The following is an 18717-nucleotide window of genomic DNA, read 5'->3' on the forward strand; positions in this document are numbered from 1 at the left end:
TATAGTGGCCAGGGCACTTGGGCGGCAGAGGCAGCTAGGTCTCTGTGAGTTCAAGGCCAGCCTGGTCTACAAAGTAAGTTCCAGGACAGGCTCCAAAACTACATAGAGAAACCATGCCTTGAAAAAGGCATACACACACACACACACACACACACACACACACACACACACACACACACTTTGTGTTGGTGGCACATCCCCCTAAATATATGAAAAGTCAGTGAATAGTTCACTTTATGTGGGGTGAGTGGTAAATATGTGAAATAAACAAAGACGTTAAGACATTTTTTAAATAAATTATTTTAAAGGTCAGAGGCTAGAGAAAGACAGACCATGCTAACATCAACCAAAATTAAGCTGTAGTATCAAATTAATTTCAAACCAAGATGATTTCCGAATAATTATTAAGAACAAAGAGGAATATTGTAAAGAGATGAAAAAACTCAATTCGTCAAGGAGATATACTAATCCTTAGCATGCATTTGCCTAACACAGAAGTGTCAAGGTGCAGTTAGCATGACTGCAAACTTCCAGGAGAAACAGTCACACCAGTACTGCAGACAGCAACTTCAACATGCCTCTTTCAGTAACGGACAGGTCACATGACAGAACACCAGTAAGGGCATAGCTATCCTAATCATCACTAGCAAACAGCTTAAGCTAATCAACATTTACAAAAACTCCATCTGAAACCAGCAAAATATCCCCTCTTTGCGAAGCTGGAGATTCACTGAAATAGAAACATTCTGAGCCAGAAAACATACTTTAAAAGAATAGAAATTCTGGGATACTTAACAAGTACTACTAATTGGTGGCTGAATACAACACAAATATCTTGTAGTCCTAGGAGTAGAACATTCAAAAATCCTGGTAACGGCAGGGCCATATTCCTTTCTAAGCCTGTAATGGGGGAGGAATCTTTTTTGCCTCCTTCTGGTTTCTAATGGTGTCTCTCACTGATTGATTTTCCTTGACCTGATCTCATCACACCCCTCTCTTCTGCTGGAGACACCTTACCCCAGCTGAGTTTCTCTAAATAGATGGTTGATGTGCATGACCTTCCAAACACTTTCAAGCCAGGTATGTTAACCAGGTATCTTAATAGGATTTTTGTTTCTGTGAAGACACACCATGACTACAACAACTCTTAAAAAGAAAACATTTAATTGAGGGAGCATGCTTACAATTTCACAGGTTCAATCCATTACTGTCATAACTGAGAACATGGCAGTGTGCAGGTAGATGTGGTGCTGGGGTAGTAGCTGAGAGTCCTACATCTTGCAGGCAATGGGAAGTTGACTGTCACCCTAAACAATATCCTGAGCATAGGAAACCTCAAAGTCCAGCCCACAGTGACACACTTCCTCCAACAGGGCCATACCCACTTCAACAAAGTCACACCTCCTAACAGTGCCATTCGATCAGATTATTGGGTCCAGATACATTCAAACTACTACATTCAACTCCTTGGTCCGCATAAGCTTGTAACAATATCATAATGCAAAATGCATTCAGTTCAACTTCAAAAGTCCCCACAGTCTATCACAGTCTCAACAATGTTTTACAGTCCAAAGTTCCAAGGCTCTTTTGAGATTTGTATAACTATCTTAACTGTAGTCACCTGTAAAAATCAAAAGGAAGATCACATACTTCCAACATAATGATGACACAGGAGATACATTACCATTCAAAAACAAGGGAAGGGGCATAGCAAGGAAATACTGGACAAAAGCATAATAGAAAACCACCAGCTGGGCAAACTCCAAACTTTGCATGTCCGTGTCTGATGTCAAAACACACTTCAGGTCTCCAGCTCCATTCAGCTTTGTTGAATAGAACACACTTTTCTCTTGGCCTGGTTCCACTCCCTGTTAGCAGCTTCCCACAGCTCTAACATCTCTAACATCTCCAAGGCAATCCACAGCTTCACAAAGTGGCCTCTCTAGGCTGCATTCGGGGAAATCCCTGACACATTGGTTTTCCTTAGGTACAGAGGCAAATTGTATAACCTGTTTCTTCTTTCCTTAACTCTAAAGTCAGAACCACAAGTTCAAAGCAGTCAAGTTCTACTACTTGCAGGGCTTGGAACATGGTCCCCTTGTTCAGTTACATCTTCATCATCTTTCTGACTTTCACTGCCTAAGCTTGGCTGCCCTGAAACTTACTCTGTAGACGAGGCTGGCCTCAGACTCAGAGATCCACCAGCCTCTGCCTTCCCAGTGCTGAGATAAAAGGTGTGCACCACCACATCCAGTTCTAAGCTTTTCTTTGGTTTCTTTTCACAAGTTGGGAACTTAGCTGGGTGGGAGCTTACCCTGGGGTCACCACTCCCTTTATTCCATTTTTTAAATCCATCTATCTCCTTGAACATAAGATTTAGCTCTCTTCCACTTCCTGGTTCTCCTTTTCTCCCCAAATTTTTATATTTTGTAATTTACTTTGCTCAGCTTGCCCTTTTCATTATAAATCTTCATTAGAGTTATCACTAATAACCACACAACAGAGTCTATACTAGGCTGTTTTGAGATTTCTTTTGCCAGTGGAAATAATCCAAACTCTTTACTTTAACCCTAGACAAACTTTTTAGACAAGGGCAAAAAGCAGCCACTTCTTTCCTTCACCAAAATATCACAAAATGATCTCTAGGCAACATACTAAAATTCTTCTCCTCTGAACTTCTTGAGTAAGCCCCCATAGTTCATCAAATCACATTCAATGCCACTGTCTTCCATGATCCTACTAGGATGGCCCATTAAGCAGCACTTAAAGTGTTCAACCGATTTTCTAATCCACAGTCCCAAGGTCCATATTCCTTCAAATAAAAACATGCTCAGGCCTATCACAATACCCCACTCCTGGTACCAACTTCTGTCTTAGTTAGGGTTTTTCTTGCTGAGAAGAGACACCATGATCACATCAATTCTTATAAAGAAAACATTTAATTGGGGTGGCTCACTTACAGTTTCAGTCTATTATCATGACAGAGAGCATGGCAGCATGCAGGAAGACATGGTACAGGATAGCAGTTGAGAGTTCTACATTTTGTAGGCAATGGGAAGTTGACTGTCACACGGAGTGGTATCCTAAGCACAGGAAACCTCAAAGCCCACTCCCACAATGACACACTTCTTCAAACAAGACCATACCCACTCTAGCAAAGCTATATCTCCTAATAGTGCCACTCCCTATGAGATTATGGGGACCAATTTCATACCACATCAGGGTTCTCTCTTTTCCAATTCTTCCCCATTTTCCCCAATTTTTTGCATGTACATGTGGTATGCATGTGCTTTTATGTTTTCATGTATGTAGGCATACTTGTGGGTGTCTGTGCACATAGGTACACATGTGTAGAGTTCCAAGGCTATCAGGAACCATCATCTTTCACCTTATTCACTCCCAGCCAAACTCAGAGTGTGCTAATATAGCTAATCTTGCTAGTCAACTTGCCCTGGGCATCCTGTCTCTTCTTCCTAAGGCTTGCCCAGTGTGACAGTGGAATTCCTGTGAACTGCAAGATGTAGGACTCTCAGCTACTACTCCAGCACCATATCTACCTGCATGTGCCATGCTCTCTGTCATGATAATGGACTGAATCTCTGAAACTATAAGCAAGCCACCCCAAATAAATAGGCTACCACACCCACCCCGCATTTACATGAGTTCTGAGAATCTGAACTTTGGTCTTCAATCATCTGGTACCTGTTTTAACCACTGAACTATCTACTCAGCCCCTTAGCGCTTTCTAGAGAAACAGATATAATAGAAAGGTGGATAAGGAGACAGAGATGGGTGGTGGGGAAAAGGGAGGGAGAGGGGGAGGAAGAAAGAGATGAGACTGGCTTACTCAGTCAGACTCTGGATGATTCCATGGTGGCCATTTATAGGCTAGAGAGCTAGAGAAGCCAGAGAGCCAGTTCAGGCCAAGAAGCTAGAAGGCTCAGAGAGAGAAACCATTGAAACACGTGAGATATTGATATGAGTTCAAGTTCATAGTGATGAAGCTGGTCTACTAATAACGCCAACAACCAAGTCTAGACTGAGTTTCACTCAGAAGGAATCAAACTCCTACTCATTCACTGGCCAGCTAACTCCTGCTTTGTTTTTTCCTTTTCTTTGCTTTTTTTTTTTTTGGACAGGGTTTCCCTATGTAGCGTTGGAGTTTGTCTTGGAACTCGTTCTTAAACCAGGCTGGCTTTAAACTCATAGAGATCCACTGGCTTCTGCCTCCCGAGTACGGGATTAAGGCATGAGCCACCACTGCCCGGTTTTACTGCTTTTTTTAAAATCCCTACTGCCAGACTACTGTACAGTGCCACCACAACTCAAAGTGGATTTTAACCTTCCATTTGCTGACTTACTTGCCAGATGCCTTTGGAAACACCCTCGTGAACTCAATGTGAAAAACTACCTGATTCTACCTAGAGAGTGTTTTCCTTAATCATAGAAACTATTTAAAATGTATTTTTATTTTATGTATTTGCATGTTTTGCCTGCATGTGTGTATATGCACCAGATGTATGTATATACAATGCCTACAGAAGCCAGAAGACGGCACTGGGTCACCTGGAACTAGGGTTATAGTTGGAGCTTCCTGATGTGGATGCTGGGGTTATAGTTGGAGCTTCCTGATGTGGATGCTAGGAACAGTCTGGGTGCTTTCAAAGAGCAGCTAGTGCTCTTAAGTGCCTAACATCTTTCTAGCTCCACACCATGAAACTTTTATCAAGAAATGTTTCTAGAAAAAGGAGAGGAGGAAAAAGTAGAGAAGAAAGCAAGCAGACAGAAGACAGAGTGGCTCAGCCACTGTAATAATTTTGGTGCCATCTCAAATATTTTTTTGTAGAGACACAATACAAATAAAATAAACCACAATTATCCATAATTATTTCATATAGCTCACACAATCAACATGAAGGAAGCAAGTTGGTAAGGGCTTAAAATGGCTGAAATGATTAAACAATTATGTGTTTGGTATTTAGGACATCAAAGGAGACCTAGAGATATGCATACATTTGTCTCAATGTACTCTATTCATTTAAAAAATAGCCTAATATGCAGCAAACATTTTTCTAGATATGAAGATATGGCACAGTAGCTAGTCTCAGGGCATGTACATTCAAGTTAGAGAAAGTAAACAAGGCATTAATGAATACTGTCTTTCATTTTCAAGTTTTGTGAAAAACTAAATTACACAGGTAGAATGTAAGGCACTTGCAATTAGAAAAATCATTTGTTGTTATGGCCACCATATGGGTGCCAGAAATCAAACCCAGGTATTCTGAAAGAGCTGTTAGTTCTCTTAACTGCTGAACCATCTCTCCAGCTCCAAAACATGATGTATGTTTATTACATCAATAGATACCTGTCCACAAGATATGAGCTAATTTTCTTTTTTTAAAACTTTTTATTGAAAAGGGTTTTTTTTTTCATTTTACATACCAACCACAGTTCCTCCTCCTTCCCCTCCTTTTTCTCTCCCCTTCTTCCCCCCATCCAACTCCCATCCACTTCTCAAAAAAGGGTAAGGCCTCCCATGGGGGAGTCAACAAAGCCTGGCATATCAAGTTGAGGCAGGACCAAGCCCCTGCCCCCTGTATCAGGGTTGAGAAAGGTATTCTTCCATATGGAATGGGTTCCAAAAGGTCAGTTCATGCACTGGAGATAAAACCTGATCCCATTGTCAGTGGCCCCACAGACTGCCCAAACCACAGAACTGTCACCTACATTCAGAGGGCCTAGTTTGGTCCTATGCAGGCTCCCCAGCTGTTAGTTCAGTCAGTGAGCTCCCACAACTCGGGTCAGTTGTTTCTGAGGATTTCCCACCATGAGTTTGACCTCTTTGCTCGCATAATCCCTCCTCTCTCTCTCTCTCTTTGATTGGACTCTAGGAACTCGTCCCAGTACTTATCTGTGGATCTCTGCATCTGCTTCCATCAGTTACTGGATGAAGGTTCTATGATGATAATTAGGATGATCATCTATCTTATTATAAGGCCAGTTCAGGCACCCTCTCCACTAAGGCTAGGAGTCTTAGCTGGAGTCATCCTTATGGATTTCTGAGGGTTTCCCTGGCACCAGATTTCTCCCTAACTCCATAATGGCTCCCTCTATCAAGATATCTCTTTCCTTGGATATGAGCTAATTTTCAAAGATACTAGTTTTTATTTCAGTAGTTTATTACTGTCTCTTCATCTCCATCTTCATCTTTACTTCTATCTCTATGGTGTCGGCACTCAGGCATCTATACTGGCCTGACCTTGGGGTACACTTCCTCAGCTGCAGCTACTAAGAGTGCCTTCTGTGCACCTTCATTATGTTCCCCTTTAAAAGTGCCCTGTGCACCTCCCATTTCTCTCTCTTTCTCTGTCTATCTGTCTGTCTGTCTCCTTCCCCCTTCTCGCCTCTTCTGCCACTTCTGTTCCAAGAGGCCAGTCTCCCCTCTCCCCTTCCCTCTTTTCCCATTCACTTTCCCCCAATTAAAAAAACCCTCTGTTGTATGGCATCTTTCTCTAGCAGGCCGCTTTTTCTAAATTACAACATATGGACCATAGTATGCAGAACTTGGTTGATAAATTCCAACCCAGCTTAATTCTTGGGCAGTTTTGCCTCCCTGTTCTTGCTACAGAATTCTGATTTTTTTTTCTAAATATTTTTTTCTAGTACAATTTCTTTGTTTCCTAATTTCTTCTTTTTATTCTCTTTCTTTACCTTTACCAGATAATCCAATCAATATCTAAAAATTACTATTTTAACAGCTTTTTACTCTGCTATTGAATTCCTCTCAGACCAGTAACTTAACACACAAATCTACTGAAGACAAATGGAGTTCAATTTAGCTTTCTTTCTCAACCTAGAAAAGCAACAAAGGAGGGAGGCAATCTTCTGATTTGAACTCTTTATAACAGCTTCATTATTTTGATATGAATTCCCTAGACATTAGACTCAGACATATTCAAATTTAAGGGCAAATGCACTCCAAAGATAAATATAAATTACTTTGCAATTACTCACATTCTGCCTCTTCTAATACAGACAATTGCGCTGACATATTTTACACAGTGAAAGGGGATACAAATTTTGGCTAGCAATTAACTTTTTATATAACTACAAGATATTGTAGCCCAAAGAGATAGGATATAGACTTATTATTAATAATTCTTTTTAAGTGTTACATTTAAAATTGGGTCATAATTAGTGATTCTTGAAAAAAATCATCAGCTAATTTTAATGCCTTAGCTTAAATAATGCTGAAACACAATGGCTTCATCTTGAAAATTTGACAACCAAATTGATACTAATTAAAGCAACTTGAGCAATTTTCCTAGGGCGCTAAAACAAAAATGGAACCTGAAGCTCAGTAACAAATTACTGTCTGTCATAAAATCAGGTGATTAGGAGATTTTAAAAGCACACATGTAATGCAGCACAGAGCAGAAGTTCTTCAGGGCATTAAATAGAAGGCCATTTATGGAACTGAAGCCCGTAGGAGCTTTGTCCTGAGCTCTACTGGGAGCTGAGTCCCAGGTGGGTCAGGAGGAGGAACTGACCTAGTTACAGGATTGTGTCATTGGGTAGCAAGCCAAAGTTCATATGGCAAATTTACCAATTAAGACTGGCACTGAATTTCTTCCAGTGGGCCTGGGTAGACAAAAAAGGGAGATCAAGAAAGGCCAGCGACTTGGGATTTCAGAAGCAGAAGCCAAACTAAAGTTGGAGTTTGTGGAGCACTAGATTCAGCCCCTCAAGGGCAGGCTGTTAGCAAACTCTTCTACCTGTCTTTGATTCACTGTTCCCAATACGGAACTTTACTTCTGAGCAATGAACTGGTGTAGAAATCCCATAAGCAAGGCCGGGGATAATACAGAGGGATTTCTAAGAAGACATGTGAAAAGCCAAGTATCTTAGTTGCCTTCCCCCAAAAAAAGCAGCTCAAGGAAGAAAGGGTTTCTTTTGGCTTATAAGTCAAGGGACAGTCCATCACAGTCAGGAAAGTCAAGCAAGCAGAAGCTTGAGGCAGCTGGTCACAGCTGGAAACAGAGCCATGAGTACGTCATAGTGCTCAGCTTGCTTTCTCATTCTTATATGGCCCGGGGGCCTCTGCCTGCTCCTGCCAACAGTCATGATGTTGGAACATCTTGGAACATCAATTAATGTCATTAAGATAATTCTACACTGTCCTGCCCAGAGGGCCATCTCCCTAGTGATTCTAGATTCTGTTAAGTTGACAATTAACCTAACCACCTCCCCAGGCACACAAAACTTACTCTTAGATCAGAAAAATTAATCTCACCTCTCAATAGGTTTGGTTTCCACTGATAAAATACTTCCAACTTATGGAGAAAGACAGAAACAGAAAAGTTGAAAGTCACATAGAGAGTGCCTTTACATAAGCAGGACCGAGAAAAGTGAATGCCAGCAAACAGCTTGGTCCTCAAAAAGTTATCCATGGCATAGGAAGAATGGAGTGCCCAAAATGGAACAGTCTCTCTATCTTAGCACATTCAGATAGAATGCCAGAGTGGTGCCCCTTTAGGATACTTCATGAGCTAAATTTTTAAATCTAATTATAAAAGCTATTAGAATAGATAGTTTTACTAAGCACTTCATTTGAGGTAAGCATTTTTCATAGATCATGTATAATACTCTCACAACTCTAGAAGGTAGTAAAAAACACACTTCTATTTTACACATAAGGAAACCACCCTTAAAAGTAGCAAACTGTTCATAGTCACTTGGCTATTCAAAATCTACTTTATGTGAAGCGAGGGCTAATCTTAGTTGTCAATTTGACTACAACTGGCGTTAGCTAAAACCCTAGTAATTGCCACATCTGTGAGGGGTTTTCCTCGTCGGATTATTTGAAGTGGGAGACCCATCTTAAGTCTGGATCATTTGAGGTCAGAAAACACATACCAAATCACACCTTCTGACAACAACCCATATAAGAGGCCATGGAAGAATGAAGAAAGCTTGTGCATTCTGTTTACCTCCACTCTCACCGGCAAATTCACCGACCCGGAGTCATTCCTTCACTGGCGTTAGTCCCTGCTTCTTCAGGATTCCAAGGTGGACTGGAAACTGGAACTCTCTAAGATAGAGACCCCACACTTTCATAGGGGTCACCTATCAGATAGCCTATATTATCAGATATTTACCATTTCAATTCATAACAGTAGCAAAATTACAGTTATGGAGTAGCAACAAAAATAGCTCTATGGTTGGGGGTCGCCACAACATGAGGAACTGTATTAAAGGGTTACAGCATTAGAAAAGTTGAGAATCACTACTCTAGGACCTCTCTGGGACTCCAGCGCCAGAATGGGACTGCTGAGAAGACCTGGACTGAATGACTACTGGATCCTTGGCCTTTCTATCAGGGGACAGTCATTGATGGACTACTTGAACCACAGCCTGTAAGCCATTCTAATAAGTCCCTTTTTAATATATAGATATGTATATTCATGTAATCAATTCTGTTCCTTAGAGAGCCCTGACTAATACACATGGGTTTTGGGGATTTGAGGTTAAGTCCTCACACTTACAAAGCAAGCACTTTATCCCCTAAGCCACCTTCTCAGCCTGTCTCAGTTTCTCTGTGTCTGCATCTTTACTGTCCAGGTTGGAATATATTTCTCCAAAGTTCATATATATTTTATATATATGAAATATATATATAGTCTGTGTGCATGTTCACGTTGGTTCATGTGCATATATGTGTGCCTGCCTATGACAGCCAGAGGACATCTCAGGTGCCATCCTTGGGAATAAAATTCATCTTCTTTAAAACAGAATCTCTCTTAACTTGGAACTTACCGAATAGGGCAGATTGGCTTGTAGTGATATTTTATTTGTATTTTAATAAATAAAGCTTGCCTGAAGATCAGAATGCAAAGCTAAATCATGAGAGGACAGGGAGTGGTGGCTCACACCTTTACTCCCAGCACTAGGAAAATGGAGACAGGAGCGATATGACTGGGCAGAGAGAGGAATGAATATAAAGGGGAAGGGACAGGAACTCACTGGAGTGTGGAGTCTGAGGATTCGTGGAGACAGGATCTTGCCCTTTAGATCTGAAGATTTGGTAGAGGTAAAAGGTCTCTCTAGTGGTTGGCTGCTTTGCTTTTCTGATCTTCAGCTTGAACCCCAATATCTGTCTCCAGTTTTTTATTATTTGACTATACTGTCTGACCATAGAGCCCCAGGGACCCTCCTGTTTCTGACTCACTGGTCCTGGGACTATAATGACATGCTTTTAAACAAACAAAACAAAGCTAGGATTCTGGGAATCAAACTCAGGTCCTCTTGCTTGGAAGGCAAACACTTCACCAACTGAGCCATCCTCTCAGTCCCCATCAGTTTTCTGAGTTCTTAAGCTACACCTTACTGAAATAGAACATAGGCTTGAATTTTCTAGGCTGTGATTGCCATTTTTGTCTACATACTGTTAAAACTGAGCATAGGAATAGTAAGTAATGTCCCAGTAGTTTCCCTAAATATCAATCCCATTTCTTCATGCCCCTGTATATATCAATATCCTACCTCTTCATGATGATCAAGGTCAACGATTCCTGACAGTGTGAATGATGATTCAATGAACTAATAACTCATTAGTTCGTTGTTCTTTATATCTAAGAGCTGTTATAGAGGGAGAGAGTGTCCAAAGCGAACAAAAAGCAGCTATAGTCTTAAATTTAGAAGATATCTACCTTCTTATGTAAAAATAACTCATTCTCTGGAAATATAGGCGTTTCAACTCACAGAATCTAAAACCTACAAAACTGGAGGACTTTCTTCAAACTACTCATTTGGGGTATTCTGCCACTGCATAAGGCAAGTAACACACAGAATTATGCTGTGGGCACACTGCTATTCCAATCTTTCATTACCAACCCTAGTATTCTAGTTAAAAGGGACTCACCACCACCCACTAATCATGACCTGAAGATGTATACAACATGCCAAAAAAAAAAAAACAGTCCTGCTTTCTCTCCTGGGAGTCATCTATAAGCCTCTAGGTAAGGCTCCCAGCAATTGTGCCACTTCATACTTGGGTTGACAGCCTTTTGGTGGTGGATGTGTAGTAGGGCCATATAGTCCTATGAAAATTGCCATATCTCCTCTGAAGTGAGTCTTTAGTTCTAAGAAAATAGCATATGAGATCTCATGTCAATAAATCAAAAATTCTGGGAACTCACAGACCTGCTCAAGGCACTATGAGATAAAATCTCATAGTGCCTTGAGCACTATGGATAAAATCTCATCCATACCCACAGCAGTCACATCAAGAAAAGATCTTTCTCTACGGTGAAATATTTTGGGGATTAGGAAGATGGTACTAAAGGATATAAAAAAATTTGGTTATATATGAAGAAAATTCTAGAAATCTACTGCATGTCATGTTGACTACAGTTAATAACGGTATTCTACATTCTTTTAAATTGCTACAAGAGGGGCTGGAGAGATGGCTCAGCAGGTAAGAGCACTGACTGCTTTTCCAGAGGTCCTGAGTTCAATTCCCAGCAACAACATGGTGGCTCACAACCATCTATAATGAGATCTGGTGCTCTCTTCTGACCTGCAGGCAGGATACTGTATAAATAAATAAATAAATCTTTAAAAAGGAAAAAAAAATGCTACAAGAATAGATTTTAAGAGTGTTCTCTACAAATAAATAAATGTATGAGGCAAAGCATTGTTAATTAGCTTGATTATGCTATCTGTCCATGTTTGTCAAAACATATATCCACAAAAATTTTGCTTGTTCATATGGTGTGATGGTACATGCCTTTAATCCCAACATTTATGCACATTTCAGGCCAATTTAGTCAACATTGCAAATTCCAGGTCAGCCAGGACCACACAGTCTCTGTCCTAAAAACTTAATATGTGTGTGCTTGTCAATTAAAAATACAAATAAAGAAAAAACAGAAGGTAGTACAGGTAGCCAACTTGCCACAATGTAATTTATTAATCTATTCGAGTAGCATAAAGACCCTCTTAGGTTTTTGTAAATTTATTTTATTTTATTTATTTAGTGACTGCATGGCTTTAATCAACTTAATATTTCTAAGAATCATTTGCATGTGCTGAACTGTGTTCTTTTGGCGACAGTTTTTCTCTTTACTGTAACTCATTTTGATATGTTTAAAATAAATGACTGGCTGACATTACCATCAATAAATTTAGAGGACAAGAGAGCTTATGGTCTCTTCAGAAGTTCTAGTCTTACACAGTATCTTTGCTCTTTAGAGACAAAAAAGTTTTTCGGCGATAACTTGTATTTTTCAGAAGTCATTTTCTTTTTATGGGAGCACACACAAAAGGTGACATATCACACCTCTTTAACTACCCATTACCTTGACAGGATTATCTCCTTTATACTCGTACATAAAATTATTTCCATCCCCAAGAAACGTTGTTGTCCTCTTTAAAACTGTATGATCTGGGGTTGAAGAGATATGACTCTGGTTAAGAGAACAGCTGCCCTTTCCGAGGACCCATGTTCAATCTTCAGCACCTGCATGGTAGTTGACAACTGTTAACTCCAGCACCTGGGGATCTGATGACCTCTTCTGGTATCTTTAGGTACTGCACACTTAAGGTTCACTTATATCATGGAGGTAAAACACCCATACAGCCTGGTGGTGCCTTTAATCCCAGCACTCCTGGGAGGCAGAGGCTGCCAAATCTCGGTGAGTTCAAGGCCAGCCTGGTCTACAACAGCTAGTTCCAGGACAGGCTCCAAAGCTACAGAGAAACCTTGTCTCAAAAAAGAAAAAAACAGACAAAAAAAAAAAAAACCAAACTCACAAAATACCCATACATATACAAAAATTTAAAAATGTTCTGAAATTTTTTTCTTTTCTAGAATTTTTATGACAATCTATAATTGAGTACTATAAAATTCTAACTAGATCAAAATACTCACATTCAAAGGTTAAACTGGAGAGAAAATGGCTTTATGTTAAGTAATTAAGTCATGGATACTTTTTAATCTATCCATCTCATGATTAAGGACTGAATTAAGAAACATCTCAGGAGAACCAGAAGAACTGGAAAGACGATATCCTCAGGTAATTATGAGTGAACTTGTTTATCTGGAGGGCTTGGAAAAAGATGTGTAAGAGTGAAATCTGGAATGGAAACAAGGATTATAGCTAAATTGGGAGATGACACATCATGATGAAGTTAAAAGAAAGACGGGGATAGAGTCTCACCAAGAAAACTAACGTAGGCTTTATTTTAGAAGGTTTTGGAAAGGCAATGAAAGAGCAAAACTTAGTGGCAGTGAAGAAATTTTAAAGTTATCCAAGCATGACGGCAAAAAAAAATAAAAAGGAAATAATAGATAGAGGGCCAACCCATCTCAAAACACCTGATGTTTTTGTCAGTTCTTCAAAATCTAAACACAGGAAATAACCATAGATGACTCAGCAATTCTCCTCCTAGACACACACCCAGAACTGAAAACAGATGTTCAAACAAAAGCTTGTATACTCATGTTCCCAGCAATACTGTTCACAACAGCCAAAAGATGGGAACAACTGAGCTGTCCATCAACTGACGTGTAAATAAATAAAATGTGGTAGATCCATACAATCGAATATTACTCAGCCATAAAAAGGACTGGAATACAGATTGATAACATGGTACAACATGGATGAACCTTAAAGACATTGTGCTAAGTGAAACACAACAGGCACAAAAAGCCAAATTTTATATGATATTATTTATTTGAAATGTCTATGATAAGCAAATGCACAAAAATAATCGGCAGATTTGTAGTAATCAAATGAGGAAAAGAGATGCTAAGAAGAAACTCCTCAGTGGGCATGGAGTTGATTTCCAAGGTAATTTGAAAATTGTGGAAGTAGATAGTGTGATGCCTACATACTGTTGTGAATATACTCAATGCTATTGATTACTGTAGAATAGCTCATTACTTAAAAATGGTAAATTTGTATGTTATATGTATGCTATTGTATTTGTGTCTCTCCAAAAACTGTCCAAATTCCCAACAAGAAAGCTGTAATCTACTATAGTTGAGTCTCTGTGTGTACTGAATTGGACTGCAACATCTGGAATATTTGGGTTGATATCAATGGGAATCTTGAATTCTGAGACTGAGCTAAAAACACAGGAGTCTGCTGGAGTAACCAAACCCTCCCTTGAGAGCTACCACTCTCAACTGCTTTAAGAGTCTGCACCTCTGCTTTACAAAAATTTAGGTAAGTACTTCAGGGAGGATTCCTATGACGGTCAGAGAACAACCAGGGTGGAGAAAGGAGAACCCAACAAGGAGAAAGTAACAAGCATAGCTCAGCTAGTGGTCCTGAAGAGCCAGGGCAGCCTGTGAAGGACTGACTCCACAGTGCTTCATCGAAGAGACTAGAACAGAAGATTGGAGATGTATAATTTTTTTATCTTAAAATGTAGAATTAACATCTGTAGAAAAAGGCTTAAGAGACTGTGGACTCACTAGCTAGGTGTCATAGAGATACATGGAGAAGGAAAAAGCAAAGTCAAAATGTCGTGATTCCTGTGGCAAGTGAAAACAGCTCAGGAAATATACACTATGTAAGGCAACGTCAAACAAATTAAAACCCAGCACATGATTATGTGCCATGGAAGACCTGGAGAATATACGAGGGTAGCCAATAAAGGATGAGCCAGCAAAAGAAACCAGCCTTGGGAAGAAGCTCTATGCTGGTTCCTTTGTAGGTTAGAGCCACTGATGGGAAAGACTACCACAAAGACTGGCTCACTGGGGAGGAGTCTCAACTGTCAACTTGTCATCCCATGTTGACAAGCACCAAACCGAATAAAAGCTCAGACTGGCAGCAAAACTTTCTGGCCCACAGTTAGTTGTAGAGATGTTAATGTTGTGACCTGGAATTAGAAACAGTGAACGAATTCACGCAAGTCTGATCAGTGTAGCAAAAGGGGTTTATGAAGCACAGTGCGTGGGAACAGTCTGTGGGAGTGGTTACTGGGAGTTGCTCTCTTTTTTCAGTTCCTGTCATTCAGTGAGGGCAGATGGATGGGTGGAGAGGGACTGACAGGGTGGCAGCTCTGTGGTAAGAGATCAGAAGTGATTCATTTTGATTGGTGGAATTCAGCCCTACTATTCCAATAGTCTTTGGGTTTTTGAGATTTTAGGTTTGAAAACCTGAGGCCAGTAGTTCAAGTTCCAGAGTCCAAGGATGAAAATGGCTGGGAGCAGAGAGGTGAGGAGGGGACTATGAATCTGCAATGGCTATCTGCTGTGATCTGTCCCCAAAGGCTGACAACATGTTAAAGACTTTCCCGCTGCTGATACCATAGGGAAGCAGGCCGGTGAAGGTAAGGTGGAACCTACCTACATAGTCTTTTCTCACTGGGGTATATCATGAAGAGTTAGAATAGGAGCTGGGTGGTGGTGGCACATGCCTTTAGTCCCAGCACTCAGGAGGCAGAGGCAGATAGATCTCTGTGAGTTCAAGGCCAGCCTGGTCTACAGAGCTAGTTCCAGGACAACTAGGACTGTTACACAAAGAAACCCTGTCTTGGGGTGGGGGGAGAACAGTATCCCAATTGTCAGTCTCTTCAAACAGTATCTCAACTCCCACTCTCTTCAGTCTCTTTTTCTCTTCTTTGGTGTTCCAGCCATGAGGAGTGCAGCTTTCTTCCACCACTGACTCCACCATGATGTGCTATATACATAACTAACCAAAAGCAATGGGGTCAGCCAAACATAACTTAAAGCCTCCAAAACTATGAGCTAATAAGCCTTTTCCTTTCACAGCTGAGTATCTCAGGTACTTGTTACAGCAATGAAAAGGCATCAACAAGAGCCGTCAGAGAATCCTAGGCAGGATAAATAAGAGTAACAAAAATAAAGTCACCTGGAAGCATCATATCCAAACCACTAAAATAAAAGATAAAAGCAGCCAAATATAAGAAGAAATTTTATGAAGAGAGAATGCAGATCAAAATTAGACAACTCATCAGCAATTATGTGAGCTATAAACAGTGGAAAGAAAGCTGCAGGGTGCTGGAAGGAAAGCTTTGTCAAAGTAGAATTTTGTATCTCATGAAGCTGCTTTTCTAAAGAGAAGAAGAAATAAGGACTTTTAGCCAGAAACAACTGAAGAAAAAGCATTGCCACCAAACCTGCCCTGCAAAGGTATTCAAGAAACATCTCCATGACTGGTAAATGGCTAGATGATAAGAGGCACTTGCTGCCAACTGGTAAATGGCTAGATGATAAGAGGCACTTGCTGCCAAGGCAGATGACCTGTACTAGATCCCTAGAAGCCATACAAAAGGCAAGATGGTATTTACTTGTAGCCCCAGCACAGGGAAGACAGAGACATGTGACTCTCTAAGGCTTACTGGCCAGCCAGTCTGGCCTACTGAGTTCCAGATCAATGAGAAACCCTGTCTCAAAACCAAAAACGAAACAAAAAAGATAGAGTCAATGAGATGATGTTGTGGGTAAAGGAACTTGACACCAAGCCTAGCAACCTGAATTTGATCCCTAGGACTCATGTGGTGGAAACAGAGAACAAACACTTAAAAGCCATCCTCTGACCATCATGCTTGCACATAAACAAACAAGTAAAATCATTTAAAAATAATAAATATAAGATAGATAGTACCTGAGAAATGACAGCTGAGGTTAACTGCTGGCCTCTTACAGGCACACACACACACACACACACACACACAATATATTTGTCAAAAGTTAGCATTAAAGAGTATGGTTTCCAGCACCCATATCAAGTGGCTCACAACCATTTGTAAATCCAGCTGTAGGGGATCCCACACCCCTTACCTCTGTGGGGACCTGCACTTGAGTACACATACTCATATGAATATACAGACAGCAATACATAATCAAAAGTAATAAAAATAAATCTTTTAACAGACAGCATCAAAATAAGAACACAATCTAGTAAAAGATATTTGCTATATGAGTATATATAACATATCTTGTATGTTGTGAATATATCCAATAAATAAGCTCTCATCTAAAAGTGCCTACAAATCAATATAAGGGCAAACAAAATAACAACAGTTAGCAAAAGAGAAAAGATGTTTCACAAAGAGAAAACCAATATAAACAAAAGTACATGGATTCTCATGACTAGTCAGCAGGAAGGCTGACCTACGTGATCAAGATGAACATGAAGTGGTAGGCAATCCAAGGACCGTATTTCTAGAATTATAATGTTACCAACACCCTTCTAAAAGACTCCCAAGGGAGCAAGTTCATCCTTCCTGCTCCAGATTCCTGAGTCAGTTCATTATCTCATAGTTAGAAGGAGAACAACAGAAGGGCAACATTTGAGAGCAACAGCTGACTAAGGACAGAAAAGATGTGCTTCCAAGGAGCAGTGTAATCAAAGACTGTAATCTAAATGTTTATTTGTTTGTTTGTTTGGTTTGGTTTTTCAAGAAGAGTCTCTTTGTGTAGCCTTGTTTGGCTGTCCTGGAACTCATTTTGTAGACCAGGCTGACCTCGAACTCATAGAGATCTGCTTGCCTCTGCCTCCCATGTGCTGGGATTAAAAGAGTACATCGTCACTTCCCGATTTAAATGATTTCTTATCTGGGACTTTATTAACTTATTCCTTGGGCTTTAGCAAGCTGGTTAATGTTTCATATGTGTTTGAAGACACTGGAAACTCACTGTTTATTGCGGCCAAAGTCCTTTACTCAAGCAAGCTGCTTTGTTGTGCTGTTCAAACTCAGTCTACTTCAACAGTTCTCCTACCTGATCTGTCAGTTTCTGAGGTATGTGTTAGTTTTTCAAAGTTCTGATGTTTTCTGTTCTTACATTTCTGTAAATTTTTACTGTATGCATTCTGTGATAAACATGATTTTGATGATTTAGTGTGTGATTTATAAAGATTCACTGTTAGTAAAACTTCTCATGGAATTTATTTTCATCAATATGAATGTCAAATTCTTTATACATTCAATTTGCTTGTTTAGTCTAACACACTGTTACCTTATTTCTTTTCTTCTGGTAGTAACCATATGATATTTCTTTGCATGATGTTTTATTTTAAATCACTTTATTGTTATGAATTCACAGATAAAAATATCACACAGCTAAATAGCCACTCAAGTGAACATTTGCCCAATCCTAAACTCTATCCATTTCATTAAACTTCTATAGTTAGAATGACCATTCTGAAGCCATGGGGTTTTTCTTTTACACTTTCTCTACCACTTACATGTTTAAGCACTTATCCATTACAAGGGAAAAAAACCAACTATGACGGAGCTAAAGTAGCTTCAAAGACTTCTTTTTAAATTATGTATTTTATTCTATGTGTATGAGTAATTTGCCTGCATGTGTGTCTGTACATTTTGTTCATGCTGGTGTCCACAGAGTTCAGAAGAGAGTGTTGGATCCCCTGGAACTGGAGTTCCAGAAAGCTGTTAGCTGTCACATAGTTGCTAAAGCTGAACCCTAGGCATCTGAAAGTGCTCTTAAATCATGGAGCCACCTTTCCAGCCCCTTCATAGCCTATTTATAACATATTCTAACTAACATAGTTAGATATGTTGTCATTTTTAGCCAAATTTTAAATTATTTCCATTTATTTAAGAAATTTCATCCATTGTCACTGAATGACAAATTGATTGACTTTCCTCTGCCTCTTAATTGTGTGTATTTTTATCTTACGTTCAGAACTTCTATCTGTTCAACAAGGCTTTATC

At 39.8% G+C, this 18717-nt stretch overlaps 1 protein-coding gene across 1 annotated transcript in view; it reads left to right on the forward strand.

The window, feature by feature from the left end:
• The first annotated feature begins 17713 nt into the window (after positions 1-17713).
• The window catches only part of Rfx7 (regulatory factor X7), a 106236-nt gene continuing 105232 nt past the window's right edge, over positions 17714-18717 (forward strand). Inside the window, exon 1 of the mRNA XM_048423732.3 lies at positions 17714-17781. The gene's annotated coding sequence lies outside the window, so the exon portion shown is untranslated. The remainder of the gene's footprint in view (positions 17782-18717) is intronic.

The sequence above is a fragment of the Myodes glareolus genome, chromosome 4 (assembly GCF_982192425.1).
Source record: "Myodes glareolus chromosome 4, mMyoGla1.1, whole genome shotgun sequence".
Lineage (NCBI taxonomy): Eukaryota > Metazoa > Chordata > Mammalia > Rodentia > Cricetidae > Myodes > Myodes glareolus.